Source organism: Lathamus discolor, chromosome 3 (genome assembly GCF_037157495.1).
Source record: "Lathamus discolor isolate bLatDis1 chromosome 3, bLatDis1.hap1, whole genome shotgun sequence".
In the NCBI taxonomy this organism is placed as follows: Eukaryota; Metazoa; Chordata; class Aves; order Psittaciformes; family Psittacidae; genus Lathamus; species Lathamus discolor.
Genome location: NC_088886.1, coordinates 107859987 through 107875774, shown reverse-complemented (window position 1 = coordinate 107875774; position 15788 = coordinate 107859987). Strand labels below are relative to the sequence as shown.

The following is a 15788-nucleotide window of genomic DNA, read 5'->3' as shown; positions in this document are numbered from 1 at the left end:
TTTATACTCAACTGGTAAATCATAAAACATATTTGCAATATGTGCAACTGGAGGCTGGGGAACTGGCTTTTCCTTCCATGACAAGACAAGTGCTCAGAATATATACCAGACACTAATCTATACTCTTTGATGTTGATATACTTAGAGTGGAAGTATGCAAATCCTGATGTTGTTGCACATAGGAAGAACGATACGAAGCCAGTAGCCTTGACTGACAACTAATCTTAGCCCTATCATAGGTTTCCAAGAAAACCTGATGTTGTGAACAAACTCTATTTCCTGAGCTAACTTGCAGATACTCCTCCTGAACCTTTCTGAAGCCTGTTGAATATCCTGGTTAAGGCTGAAATGGCCTCAGGATCTTTTTGCTTGTAGCATCTGCTGGAGGCCCTTAGGGAGCTGTTACATACCTGAAGACAGTCACAACAGCCCAGATCTGCACAGCAGAAAAAGGGACAAACAATCCACAAACCTGAGACCTGCCTGAAGAATTTTGCTACTCTGCTGCCCTGGGGAAGGAGCAGCACAGTGACATAATTTTGAAACCATGTAGTCTACTTTTCATATATTCATCTCTCTACTTTTTCCCTTCATCTTTGTCTGTCCTCAGGAGAAAGAGCAATGAAGACGGAATGTGTCCTGCAGGGGAAGAACTTAAACACATACATATTGGACAACTAATTAAGATCTATGGAGTCCTCAACTCTAAGCAATGATCAGAGCACCACCAAACGTTCCTTATCTTCATGAATTTAACACTTCTTAGGATATCATGCACCTGTACACTCATACAAACAGACTACTCCTTCATCTTGTAGGACTACCCAGTACAGCCAGACACACAAAATACATTTTTAACTTTTACTCTGAAGGCTTTCCTAAAGTCATTGGAACTAGAGAAGTTCCCGCACTTGCTTCCTGTTTAATCACACTGGAGACAAGGGTGTTTTGATGCAGCAGGTCAGTAAAATGCTGCATGCCTCAGCATCTATTTGCACACAATTTCCCAGGTTAGATTACAGATATATATTTAAAGTTTTCATTATTAAGGTCTTTTAGAGATGTTTTTAATTTCAATCCACCACCAGCAAAGAATCTTAACATCTTTATTCATATCAGCTAGGCACATTAAGTCGTTGCATCCTAGGACACAGACAGAATTTTGCCTTTTATATTGCCGATGACCCAGCTACAGCTATTGCTCCTTATTCTTTCACCTCCATACAAAACTGAAGCCTATAGAAGTTTCAAAACAGCCTACATTAGGTACATACCTCTTCATAATGAAGGGAAGCCTTGTAAACAGTGCAACAATGTGTTATTACCAAAAGTCTTCTAGCACTTTTATAAGCAGGACAAAATTTAAATAAGGATTATTGGACAAACTTCATATGATTTATCCACTACCATCATAACCAGTTACACTGATTTCTACATCTAAGAAAAGAGCCTTATTACAGCATGGATTGTTGCCATATCATATGACGCTTAACCATAAAATATCCCGGTGCTCCTTCCTCAAACACACTTTAACGGTAGAGATTCAGATGAATAAAACCAGCTTGAATATATATATACCAGATTTATTTCCAGATTTTCAAACAGAAATCTATATATGCAAAACACAGTAATTCCTTGCCACAGCTTCTCTGGCACAGCTGAAGACTGAAGAAGCAGTGGAGAAGCAGCAAAGGATTTTTTGTTTGTTAGTTTGAAAATTTCCACTCCTCAAAACTTGCCAGTTTTGACGATGATACCATTTATCTTACCTACATGATAACTGTCAGTAAGAGGGGTGCTGTAACTGGCAGCCACAAGACTACTGCATTCTCTTTGTCTCTCAGTTTGTTCTCTTTACAGATCTGTAATCTTCTTCCATTTTCAGAAGTGAAAGCTTACAGTGGGCCAGACGGAGAGGAACCCTGTTTTCTACTTGCTGGAGTCAGAACCTATGTTTCTGTTCCAGTGAATACTTTAAGTGCCTCTTACTGAAAAAAAAAATAAATAGTGGGGTAATACAGAACAGTCAGCACTCTGTCTCATGGAAATACAGGAAGTCCCCAGTAGCCCCAGTGGCTAAGGCAGTCTGTGAAGCCTTTGAGAAAAACATCATCAGAAATACAACTAACTGGCTAACTTGGCAAACCGCCAAGAACTGCAAAAGCAGGGCTCTCTCAAGACCATCCTTTTTACAACTGGTCAGAAAGAGGAACTGGAGCAGATGTGACAGCTCCACACTGTGCACATGGATATCACAGAGGGTAAAGGAGCTGCAGAACTCCCATTAGCACAATGCCCAGTGGCGTGTGCCTCCATACACCACAGACATGTCCAAATCAGGCCAGCACAGAAGAGAAGCAAATATGACATCAGCCAACAACTAGAGCCCAAAAACCCCATTTCTGTCAGGGGCACAGAGCAAAGGTGCAAGTCCAGTAATCTAATGCAGAAAAAGTTCAACTGATTTTTGAGCCCACTCTGAAGACCTAAATCTGTCTTTGGCACCACCCCAGCATGAAGCTCTCTTTTCCCAAGCAGTTATGTTGTTTCAACTAGTAAAAATGTTCTCTAATGTTTGACAAATTACTTCAGGCACATGTGTCAGCAAACTCGAGGCCAAGAACTAATTGGATGGGGAAGTCAAAAGCACACTTCACAAAACTTTCTTCTATGGTGCTTTATAGTCATTTTGAATCACAGTTGCTTAAACTGTCTCGCAAAGGACAGCAGAAAGCTTTTAGAAGCGAAAAATTTCTGACATAGCTAACAGATACAAAGAGAAGTGATAAAAACTAATGGCGATTCAGGAGAAAATGGTAATAGCATAATATTGAATATTTACTTTTCAAAAAAAGAGCAGCCCTGCACAACACTTTTTCACTCTTATCTGCATTAAGGCCCAGAAATATAAATCCTAATTAAAGGTGTCAACAAGGCATCCAGGCCATGAAGTCCTTCTATATGCTTTATCCAAGTACTCAAGGAAAAAGCTAAGTTGGAAAATGCCGTGGCTGGCTTCATCAGAGACGCTTTTATTTTTATATTTCTGCACAGGCTCCCTGTGCTTTGTACATGTGCAGCGTACTTCTGGCTGTAAAGTGAAGTGCAAACTACTGAATATGTCTCCTAGCAACATTAGTCCCATTTTAGATTTCCCAGGGAAAGGAATGTTGGTGGTTCTTTTTCCTTCTTATGATCATTTACATTACTCGGATAAGGAACAAAGCAGCAGTGCACCCTAGAATTAAAAACATTATGAAAGTTGAGCAGTCCATGCAGTCATTTTAAAAGATGATTTCTAACTAAATCTTTCCTCTCAGTGCTCACAATTTCTTTCCTGCAGTAACATCCCTCCCTTACAGGAGTACAACAGCTGTATAAAAGGAACTGCACATACTGATACCCTTGATAAAGACTGCTGACATTGGGTGCCAGACTAAAACTGGCACAGCAAATGTTTCTGTGCTGGCTGGAAGTATGGGCAAGAGAGGGACCTGGGGGTCAAGGATGAAAGAAAGGCTTCTGGCTTCTAGGTCAACTCTGTGCACCCTCCTTCAAAGTGATTCCCTCCAGGGAGGGACAAAGGACAGCATAAAGCATTGTTAAGCTGACAGTACACCCTGGTATCACATTTGTAATGTAAGAACTGAAGTGCCTTGAAAATTATGCCCATAAAGATAGTGTTGTCCTTTTCTTGAGCAACAGCAGAAAACAAAACCTTTTCAGTTCCACTTTGAAGGAAAGGAGAAGTCATTTTGGAGAAAAAAATAATCTTCCTTATGAACATAGCTTGTTTCAATGTCTTTTATACCAAAAATCTTATTACACACACGCACACACTCACAGATACCAGGGTAAGTAGCTGTCAATATTGAGTAAGATTCCTTTTGGCTCATATCTCCTTGGCTCCAAGAAACGACACTGGTGAGAGATGCTGCTTTGATCCCTCCTGACTTAAGCTATAGTCTGTGAAGAGGATCATCTCAAACTCTCTTTTTATCTGGCTTTCATAAGAATTACAACTCTCTTCTTTTTCTTGATAGATTTCTCACATTTGGGCATTCAGGAAAAAAGAAAAAAAAGTGCAAACGGAAGAATGCTGGAGTAACAAGATCAGGTCACACCTGCTTGCGCCTTAGCTTTCAGCAATAACTGCTTGTTACACCCTTTCTGCCCCCAGCTCTTTGTGGCTCAAGAATTTCCTAAGGGAGAATCAGCACCTTTAGGTTTGATAAGAAATGAGGCATAGAAGGGCAGAAACCCTAAGGCGTATAGCTCTTTCTTTTAAATAAAGGAACCTGCCCCTTCTTGGGTGTGCATTCTTGACTACTATGAAGTGCAGTGAAGCGATCCCTCAGCCATTCACGTGACAGTCAGGTGAGGAGGGAAAAATGCAGCTGAGGCCACACAGCAAAGAATGAGGTCTCCCACTAGCAAGGGAAACAGCAAGATGTGGAGCACAATGAAGAACAGATGTTATATAAATATAAGTAGAAAGTTCTGGTAATGACCCCTGCCACAACTTTTTATTTCTCATAACATGGACAGACACTTTTCTACCTGTGATTATCTTGGGGTGGGGTGCTGGAAAGGGTAATATTGTTTTGATGACAGCTCTTCCACAGACTTAAAAATGTCTCAAACTAAAACTCTGTATTTTGCATTAGGGAAACAGATATTGATATCAAAAGGGAGAAGACTGTTACAAGTTTCTCGTGAGATCTACTATTCATTTCTAGCAGGCAAAGCTATGAAAATGGAAAAAACCCTACTTCAAACTCTTAGAGAAGTGAACACTTCTTTAATGGTTGCATTAAAAGCTCATCTTTATACAAAATGAAATTTAACTGCCATGGTACAATAGCTTTTAGGTACTTTATTTTTAAACTCCATGCTCTGCAAGACACCTGTGAATTATTATTGGGAACCTGACAGAAGGCTCGCATGACACAGCAGATTTCTCCTGGTAAAGCTCTGATTAAGGCCATCAGCAAAGAACACCCTTTCTACAACTTGTCACTGTGTCAGACCAGCCCCTGGGTGCTTTTGGGTGATCCCAAGACTCATGCTGGAGTGCTGACATAAGACATATGTTCAGAGAGCTGCTGTTCCTTTAGGTATATGAGGCCTCTGTGTCTCACAGCAACCCCAAACCACCTCAACACTGGACGAGGGCTATGCAAAAATAAAACTTCTTTGTAACATCCAAATAAACGCAAGATAATCACAGCCAGTTTAAAGACAAATAAAATTAAATAAGCACCAGATTTGAATCTATCTGGGCTTCAGTGGCTTTTTGCTCTGTGATTCTGCCACAACAGCCACAGAACTAACTTAGTCCTGTGGCCAGCTATCTAGAGTGTACATAACCTTGTCTAGAGCTTTGTCTTTCTACAAGGTAATACCAGAGGCACCCATGATACCTTCTTGTAATCCTTCTTTCACTCCTTCCTCTCCTCACTTCATTACTTAATCCATAAATTAACTACATTCATTTTAATCCTATCATTCTGGCAACTAACATCTTGTAGACATGGTGGAGCAATGCCATCTCCTGACTAATGGTAAAGGAGCTCAGAAAGGTGTAATTCCAGGATGCCACCAGCCTGTGGTGCCCTGCTGGGCAGCACGTAAGTCTCAGAAGAGCAGGTTTTTTCCATGAACTGAAAAAATATTTGATACCAATACATGGAGTACTAAAAGGAGGACTCAACACTCCTGTTTGTCATGGACCAGTTGTAGGTCTTGGCTGAAATGCAAGCCACTTTCACATGATAAACAGCCACTTTCACATGACAAACCTGGCAGGAGGAAGTAGGATGCGCAAACCACTCCTAATTTGAGAGGAGTTCTGTGGTGCCATGGAGACGGTGTTCATCAGTACACACTTACATACACAGAAATAAAACATGAGGACATTATGTGCAGGCTTACTTTTGTGACCAAACTGTAAGGTGGCATTAACAGCAAAGCCTTAAGAGTGCTGCAAGATACTGAATGAAATACCCAGCTTTTACAGGAAAATTTGGTTGTTTCAGACATGGTGTTCCCATTCTTCTTTGAAAATTTGTTTAGCTGTCAGAAATGGAGATATTTCAGCAACAACAGTGAAGTAAAGGTGGCAAAATGAAAAATTCTGATGGCAGCATGGTTTTCAGCTTTACTGCTGGTCTCCAGGCTACCTCTGCAGCACACCTTTTGCACCCCTTGTTGTACCTAGATATGGCTGAACCAAAGGAAGGCAATGAAACTCTGCTATACACTTTCATTGTGGAAAGTAATAGTAATGTTGCTATATTTATTTCATGCACTTCTTCCTATAAATCTGCACACAAAAAATCCCCACCTGCATAGAAGAATGATCTCTGCCATTCAAATGTCTTTTTGGATGAAATGCAACTATATTTTCACATAAAAATGGAGAACTCAGAACAGGAAATGAAGAATGCTGTAGCCACAAGCGGAATATTTTGCTCTAAATAGGAGTTTTGACAATGTAGGAAGGGCTACTTCAGTGAGATGTCTTATCACAGGATTTCCACTGTTGTCATCATCTATACAACCTACTGCCAAACCCCTCTTCAAATTGAGTAGTTCATAAATATTTGCCAGTATTCAACAGAACAAGATTAATTGAACAGTTTTGTTTGCACATTTGTTGCACTGGTTAATCTGAAAACGGCCTCTTCTGAATACAGAGAGAGAAGGTTTATAGAGTTTGCTCTCCACCAGAACTGAAACAACCCGGAATGCCCCATAATTCAGTTTACTGTTTCTGAAGGTGCAGATAATTAGGTGTTTTGCTGGCATGCTCTTCTGGGCAGAAGTAGTCTATTCACATTTTTCTAACAAAGGGGCTTTGGGGATCCATTTTTTCCCCCAAGACTATTTGCTTTAAGTGTTCTCTCACATAGAATCTACCTGTCCAGGAGGTTTCTTATTAAAAAAATAAAAAAGTCACCCACAGGAAACATCCTGGCAATTTTCTTAAAAACCCATCTTATTTAATCAGGGCTTTGACGATATCCCCATGATTTGTGTCAGAAAATAATTGTTGGGTTTGGCAAGGCCCTTCCCCCAGCCACATTCGCTCACATCACCATCTGACCTTCTCTCTGATGGACAATTTCTCCTCTTCCTTTCTTAACAGCCAATTCTATCCCCTTCAAGCCTCTCAGTACATCATTACCTCCACCACAATGCCGCCGGTCAAGCCAGTGTCATTTTATGACATTATTCTATTTGTGAGCAGGAAATGGAAGCAACTCTTCATGTCCCTTTCACCACCATGTTTCCTCTCAGACAGCATTATTGATGAACACAGCAGACAGGCCTGTACCTCTTGGGAGCTACTGGGATGTGCTACCTTTTCTTTTGTATCTTTCACATACTTGCAGTCCCCTTTACCAGGACAACTGGCATTTAGAATGTGATTCAGTTCTGCATGCAAAAAAGTATAATAAAATGTGCAACTTAACACTCACTGTGAATTTAAAATTGTTGCTTGTGTCAAACACAAACTGAAATATTTAAATTAAATGCAGTATTTTCCTACATAATGCTATCCGCATGATAATGGAAAGAGATTATGTCTTGTATAAGATTTATCAAAGTAAACCCAGTTCATTTCAAGAAGCATCTCAGTGCTGCCTATCAGAAGTGATATATTCTGCCAAATATGCATTGTATCAAATAAAAGCTCCTAGATACTAAACATACTTGCAGCATTTACTAAAAATAATACATCTTTTGAATCTTACTGATCCAAACCAACTTAGCATTCCTGCCTGGTGTTCAAATAAAATATTTGCAAACAATAAAGTTCCCTGATGCCAATTTAATTATCCCATTTCTAATTCTGTGCTCAAATAAGACACTCTGTAACAATAAAATGTCTCAAAATTGATATAAAACATAGTTAGGGTCAATCTACAAGGGTGATAAAAGCAGATTTTAAATCTTGTCATGATAGCAAAATATTCCAAGCATACTAACACAGACATCAACGCTGACCAAAAATATACTAAAAGGCTCATTGAGCTGACTTGTTCTATGGCTACTTCCTATAAGTATATACCACATGATGTGTGCAGTCAAGGGCCAAAATAGATTCTGAATATCATAAATACACATAATTCTATCTTGTGCAGATTTACTGGGGAAGAATATAGGTAAGCAAGTAAACAGCAGCCCTTCTCTAAACCATCCCTCTAGAGACACTACACTGCTTCTGTCCCCTTCTTCATCACAACACAGCTAAACTCTGCAATTTAACTGAAAATAAGGCAGAACATTACCATTACACTTTCACACCAAAATATTATGCTCCAGGTTTAGGCACACTATTGGGCTCTGAATGGCTAAAGGAGAGAGCACAAGACAACACTTAACTCCATATCTTTAACATGAACCAGACAGGGGTATAATTCCCCTTTATGCTGAACATCCACTGAAGCTTTACCCTACCTCCCCAACCTATAACACCATCACTACACTTCTGGTGACATTTCCTCCACCGGACAGGCATATAAGTTACAGTCTTACTTTTTAGTGGAAATTCATTTTAACCTATTAATTAAAGAACACAAATGTCAATAAAATCAACTTATATTTGTAGTTTAGTTTTTTTGAAAGAGTTTTTAGCTTAAATCATATGAAGGCATTAGAACAAAAGGACTCCATGTACGAAAATCAGAGCAACACAATGCCAAGTTCATACCGTATGCATGACTGCGCAGTTCAAAAGGCCACTAACACCCCACCATCTACATTGCTGTGATTATGATTTCTACAACACTCTTTCAGTAAATGTACTCAGCATCAATTCTGTCTGTTCTTAGGTAGAAAAATCATTTAACTGTAACAAGTCACAGAGCCTTATGAAATCAGACTATGTGTACATAAGGCTTAGTTTCAGGTAAAAGAACTTGAACTCAGATGTCAACATGTCCACTGTGTCTTCATGGTTCCACTGTAATCCTGCGCCGAGAGACCATCTAGATATGACACACCAGTTGGGGTGGCATCCAGTTGCCCCTGTGTAGGTACCTAGTACCATTTTAGTTGTCCGAGATTAACCCTTGGGCCTCCAGCTGGAGGTCCAAAAAGATTCCCTGAATCCCCTCATACCTGAGAGATGCATGCAGATTTTGTAGGGAATGCCAAACAGCACCAGACAGCTGTGTTGATGCAACAAAATCCCCTCTTCAGTGCTTATTTTAGGATAAACCCATTTGCTTTGCAGGTAGGTTTGCTCTCTCTAATGGGAGCTGAGAAACTTGGCTTTCAAGTAGACACTTACTGTGACATCTCTGGTGTTCCCCGGCATGAGTCCCTTCGGGTCATCAGGGAGAGAGGTCCTGATGTATCTCTGAGAAGTGGAGCAGCACGAACAAAACCCAGAATTTTCTGTGCAGAGTCCCAGATGAAAGGCCTAAAAATCAGAATAATGTTTTTTCTTGAAGTTCAAAATGTATTTTTCTTGGTCTCATTCTGTGAATAGGTTGAAACAGATGACAATATTCCCTTTGGCTACTACCCTCAAAAATGAGAACACCCTTAGAAACATGTCATTGCCATTTTCAGAACAAGTTCTGATTAAAGGGTGAGAGTGTGATCCACAGAAGAAAACAGGTTTCTAGCATACAGCCATAGGCAACTACAACTATTTGAGGCTCCATTTACAGCAGAATGGAGAGTGCAGCTTTTGTAAGCTATTAGTATGTCCACTAGTGATCATTAAAGCTGATTAACGCTCACCATTCAACAGCAAAAGAAAGCACAGTTTTGCAAGGCTGTCACATTCAAGAGGCATATACATTTCACAAAACGTCTGGTGACCAGCACTGCAAAACTATTCACAACACCTAATGCAAAGGGCAGAGTATCTCTTACAGAAATGTTTTGTATACTGCAAGCTGGATAATGACACATCTATATACTTGTAAATTAATTTTTTTAACAGGTAGCTCATTACCAAAATACTGCACAGCTAAGTTCTGCTTTCCAAACACAGATCAACTCCTGCAAGCGATCCTCCCTTTACCTGCAATTTCTGAATCCACCTTATGTAGAAAATAAACCAAAATGGGTCCTTTTTATCTTTCTTATTCATCCTATAATGCAGTGCAATGCACCTATTTCCAGTCTCACAATTTATTATTATTTTATTATAGTACTTTGTAATATTTATTGTTATCATATTTTATATACTTGAGCATGTTGGAAAAAAAGTTTTTTCTTCCCATAGTTGACCATCTGAAATCCTGCACCTGCGTGTGAATGTGTACACCCAAGGTATTCCAGTGCCTTGGAAATCCAAGTGACAGTTACAAGTACTGGCTTCAGCATTTGCAGTTCTGATATCGGTAAAGAGGCAGAATTTAGAGTCCCATTGCATACACGCCTTGGAAAAAACAGTTGAACTGTTTCTGCCCAAAATTCTTCCTAATAGCACAGCAGGTTAGAAATTCATATCTAGACACTTCTTTCTGCACCTGAACTAATTCTTTACTGAAATGCAGCTTAGATTTTTCTTCTCAAGAGACTCAGAGAAGTATTCTACAGAATTAAAGCTCTATTTCCTATGCAATATCCTAAAGAATAACAGTTCCAGTCAGCTTTCCAAACAGAAAAGAGGTTATACCATTTGGCCAGTCATACCTTGAACATATATCACTAGGAGTATTTTCCAGGTAGAACACAGCACATATAGCCTTTTAGTACAAGCGTTGAACAACATTACCAGAATGTACATGCCTTGGAGTTTTGGTTGTAGGCTTCCCATCTTTCCCAACTCTGGTGCAATGATACTTTCATATAATGCAAAAGATACATGTGTGTGTAAATCTTATATATCCCTGGGCAATCTTTATAGGCAAGTTACTGCCTTTGTAGATGCCATGGTAGGTGCCATAGCATCACAGCTCAAGCATGGAAACTCAGGAATGTTTAATTCAAAGTCAGCAGTTCCGAAGCCTTCTATCTCAGCAGCTATTTGAAGCCTTCTGGGTTTTTTTAAATGTGTGTTTTTGCAAAACCTGTCAAAGCTCAGTACACATGCAAGAGCTTTATGGGTAATCTCATTCAGACAACAGTATATATAGATTATACTGTATATTTGATAGCATCCTACTGAGGCTGCATAGACCTAAGTTGCTGTTGGAGAGCACAGCATGTGCAGATTGCTAACCGCTTCAAGTGAGCAGGATCAACATTTAAATAAATGGGTGGAACAGCCAAATTTTCATCCTTCAGAATGCATTTTTTATCCATCTGAATAAACCTTAGGCTTTAGTCAGAATTATTGTAAGTATATAAATATACACATACAGATGCTGAAGAGCTGGCAGCCAGGGAACATAAGCAATTTACTGGAAGGGCATGATGCATACTTGACAGCTTTACTAATTTATAATATATTTAAGGAATTAGCCATTACTCCCACATGACCTTGAGTCAGAGGGAAATACTGCAGTGCTGAAGAAGACTCTAGTTGGGTCAGAATTATTCTTTCTTCAAGAATCTAGAAAGGTTGTGAAATTCTCTATTAATAGTAATCAAAACCATACAGACATGTGCTGTGAACAGCATTCAAATTGCTGACTTGAATGCATCCACAACCTGCAAACAAAAGAACCATCTACAGGTTTAAGTAAAGCGAGCATCTACAAGTTTCATTAACACCAAATAGCAATAGTGCTTGGTTTTGATTTTTTTTTTTTTTTTTTTTTTTTTTGACTGCCTACTCACTTCTGTGGGTCTGATTTCTGTGCTTGGTGTTTTGGATGGCCAAATGCTGCAAGAGGAAAGCTGTATTCCCACCTTCTGTCAAGACCACGGTCCTATGATTTGACAGGAAAGATCTTAAATATTGTTGTGGTTGTTGTTTTCTCCTTAAAAAAAAAAAGAAAGTTAGTGCTCCAGCCTTAAAAAGCAGCAGAGAACTGCTGAGCAGTGCTCAGAGGTCTTTTAGGACATGCTTTGCACGCAGATCCTGAAGGGGAGAGCTGAGACACGTCTGTTGGAGGTAGCAAGCTAGGCAAAGAGGAGAGAAAATACTTTTAGAGCTGTCTAGTGACAGAGACAAGATGATTAGTCTTCCAGAGGCCTTGTTGCCTTGGTTCTCATTCGAACATTGAAAGATTAGCTCTTCTTTGCTGACTGCTCGGTTCAAGCCATCACGCCATGAATAGCAGTTTGCTTTTTGTGGCTAAATGAAGCTTCTTAACCTAACCAGCAGTAAAAACAAAACATGTGAGTGAGTAAAATGCTGCTTGAACTGCAGTCTCCAGGGTCTAGGAGGGATCTGTCCAGTTTTCCAGCCAGTGCCAGACAATCCCATTTCCACATAGAAGTACTGGGACCTTGTAAAGAAATTTATTGTTTGAATTGCTCCAGAGTAATACATTTAAGAAGAGGAAATGCAGGAACAGTTAACTGAGCAGATTCTGATTTTCAGACTGATTATCCCTGGGAGAGCACAAATCTGAAAAATGAAAAATACCAGTGAGCAAATGCTTTTTTTTTATTTATCTTTTTTTAAAATGTTAACAGGCACACAAACCCCAAGTAATACTGCCTCTACTGGTTTTCAAAGGACAGAGCAAACAGCAATACTGCAGCACTTCCTTGAAGTTTTGGCATCCAGAATCACTATCTAATGAAAAGATGCTAAAAGAAACAATGAACACAGCAACTGTTGTTTGCAATGCATACACACCCTGATATCAATTTGAGTGAGGCTGAAATCTATAGGCATTCAGTGAAAATACAGGAGCTGTATTTTCATCTGGGGACATGTGAGAGCATTCAGTGCTCTCTTTACCTCTTGGTTGCAAATCCCATTTCCCAAAGTACTTGCAAGCCCTATTGCTACCACACATTGGAGGGCTTGAAGCCACTGAGCTATGCCAGGACAGTACATTAGACAGTATTGTAGCTGAACATCCATTTGCCATGTCCTGATTTGTGAGTGTTTCTCCTCCTTAACACTGCTGCATTAAGAACATTTGCGTGGGTCAGTCTATGGGCATTAAAGTCAGTTTAGGGTTAGACTCCACCAAAGTCAGTCCTTCAGTCTCTGAAGTACCCTCAGAGGCACAAGCTACAGTGAGCTGCACTCCTCCACCTCCCCTGCCCTCTGCATGAATTTACAGGTCTGGTAATTTGCCTCTGAGGTGGTTTAACATACCAGCAGATGCAAAGAACTCTTGGTATTTAGTTTTGAAGCACATTACTTTTATTTATGGATTTAAAACTGTCCATCCATCCTAGGTTATCTATCTTTTCCTTGAAGCAGATACCAGTTTGTTGGATAAACTTCCTGACCTCTTGTCACATATCGTGTCTCACTTAACAACTTCTTATCACTTTAGGACATTGCAGCTACCATTCATACACATTTTTTACTAGGCGTCACTCACCTACAGTGAGGTGGGGAATCTACAGCTCAAGACAAAGTTTTGATCTAGCTCAGGTACAGAAAGGTTCTGGAGAGCTAAATATTCCATACTTTACCGTTTAAAAATAACCTCTGCCTCCTAGTGAACTTTGTAGCTTTAAGATGTTTATATTGGCATGACACTAAACCAAAGCTATTTGAACTGCGAGAACTTCTCCATTCATTTGCTACTGATAAACTATATATCCTACCACAACTAATCTTGTTAAGCTAAGCAGACTTATTTTACTGAACAGCAGAGTGATGAGAGTTATTTAATTCACTTTCCAGCTAGGAAAGTAATTGGCACCCAAGGTGCTTAATGACAGTCTCAATCTGCCACCTTGTCCTCTCCACATTACAGACACCCAAGCTGGAGACTGCAAGTCTCCTGACTGGGAGCAACCACAAAGAGTGGTGAGATTTGAGAATCAGGAAAGTTCTGCAGATCTGCTTCAGTCTCGTTATTTCAGACTTGAGTTAATCTTATCCTCTGTACTGAGTGTCTCCTTCTCACATCTATGCTTCAAGCCACCTGAAGAAAACCCCCACATCCACGCAGGGGATAACACCATACTGGTTATGTTTTCCCCAAAAGCAATTCAGCTCATGCCCAACAAACCCCTCCCTGAACCAAGCCAGAACTGCATTAAGAACATTATATGGGACAAATAAGGGGATTTTCCCAGTATATGGGACAAATAAGGGGATTTTCCTCAAAACTGCAACACCACCCTGTAACAAAACATTTGGTTAGACACAGCCATGGACAACCAGCTTTAGACAGTACTCAAACCAAGAATCTCTTTCTGCACAGAAAAGCAGAAATTTCTCTTCTGTTGTGTTCCTAACAATTTTGCTTTCCTCCAATGTCTCATCATTTAAAAAGGAAGATTAAAAATATCATATAATATCAGACCCTCAACATTTCCAACCCTCAAATTTGGAAAATCAAAGCTAGAAAATGAGAAGATGGACAGAGCAACTTTCTAACCATGTCAGGGGAGAAAAAAAGAAAAGCTGAAAAGACAAAATCTCTTGTCACAAAAGAGTCACATCTGCTTCCCAGCCTGTCACCATCACACCTCCCCTTAGTCACACCATGCATAACAGGCTTGCTAGTGGCCAGGTAGAAAGCCTAAATGAAAAAATCCAAATTACCTTGGGAAAGGGGTATTGTTAATTTTCTCTTAGCCATATCTTTTCAGCCACCTTCAGACCTTCACAGCAAAGCACCATAGCCAAAAAAACTTTTTCATATTTATATTTTTCTATGTTACTTACTTATAATAAAATTTTATATTCCTCTCTGACTTATACAACTACCCACTTCAGTCTATAACAAATACTCAGTCTGTAGGAGTTTTACCTGACTTCTACATACTACTCCTTATTCTCCTGAAAGAGGAATTTTTTGCCATGAAATTTGGTAGTGTGACATGTGCATGGGCCAGCTGTTTCTTTGAAAGTGCAGACAGGTGCATTAATTACCCATCAATCTTGAACTGTAGTACAGGTCTTGTAGATAAATTCCTGCTGTAAAGAGGCCATGCCACTTCAGTAATTAATTAATACTCCTTTAGAACATTCTAAGTAGGAATCAGCATATAAGTATCCAGGTGAGCGCAATCACCCTGGCATATCAAAGGCTCTGCACATGTGGACTGAAGTCTACATCTGGATCTACAACCCTTTAGGGGGGTTGCGGGGGCAATTAGGGACAAAAAAATATCTCATGGTATCATAGAATCATAGAGTAGTTAGGGTTGGAAAGGACCTCAAGATCATTTAAGAATAACACATGGCACCCATTTAAGACTGGCTCTTTTTTAATTATTTTTTTATTTTCAGTATCTAAATATTAGTAATCTTAATTTTAGACATAATCAAACAAGTTTAGTTGTATTTTCTAGCACCTTCCCAATTACAGCCTAAAGCCACGTACGTTTCTGTGTCTGTATTTATATGAACACATGGTATAACTATCATTAGAATAGATTGAGATGTCTCCAATTAAAAAGATGCTATAATATAACACAATACAGAAAATTAAATAAAGTCTCCTCAGAGAGACATAAGGCACTGATCAGCTATGAAGACTGTATTTAGTCCCTGTCAAAGATAATGAGGTAGCAGACACACACAAAGATCATCAGATGTCTGAAACACTGGCTCAGGTTTTCCACCTCCTAATAAAAGATACGTGTTCACTTGATTTTTCTTAGGAAGATTTGCTTGCTGGTGAAGTTAATTGGTAGTGCATGGTGTTTGTTTTCTCTATTGACACAGTAACAGATACTAATGGACTCAATGCTCAGGCGTGCTGAGGATTAAAATCAGCCCTTAG

General features: G+C 39.5%; 1 long non-coding RNA gene across 1 annotated transcript in view; it reads right to left on the bottom strand.

The window, feature by feature from the left end:
* The window catches only part of LOC136011174 (uncharacterized), a 45467-nt gene extending 33571 nt beyond the window's left edge, over window positions 1-11896 (bottom strand). Inside the window, exons 1-2 of the long non-coding RNA XR_010611260.1 lie at window positions 11824-11896; window positions 9302-9433 (exon numbers count right to left, since the gene is read on the bottom strand). This is a non-coding gene — a long non-coding RNA (uncharacterized LOC136011174). The remainder of the gene's footprint in view (window positions 1-9301; window positions 9434-11823) is intronic.
* Window positions 11897-15788: the final 3892 nt, after the last annotated feature.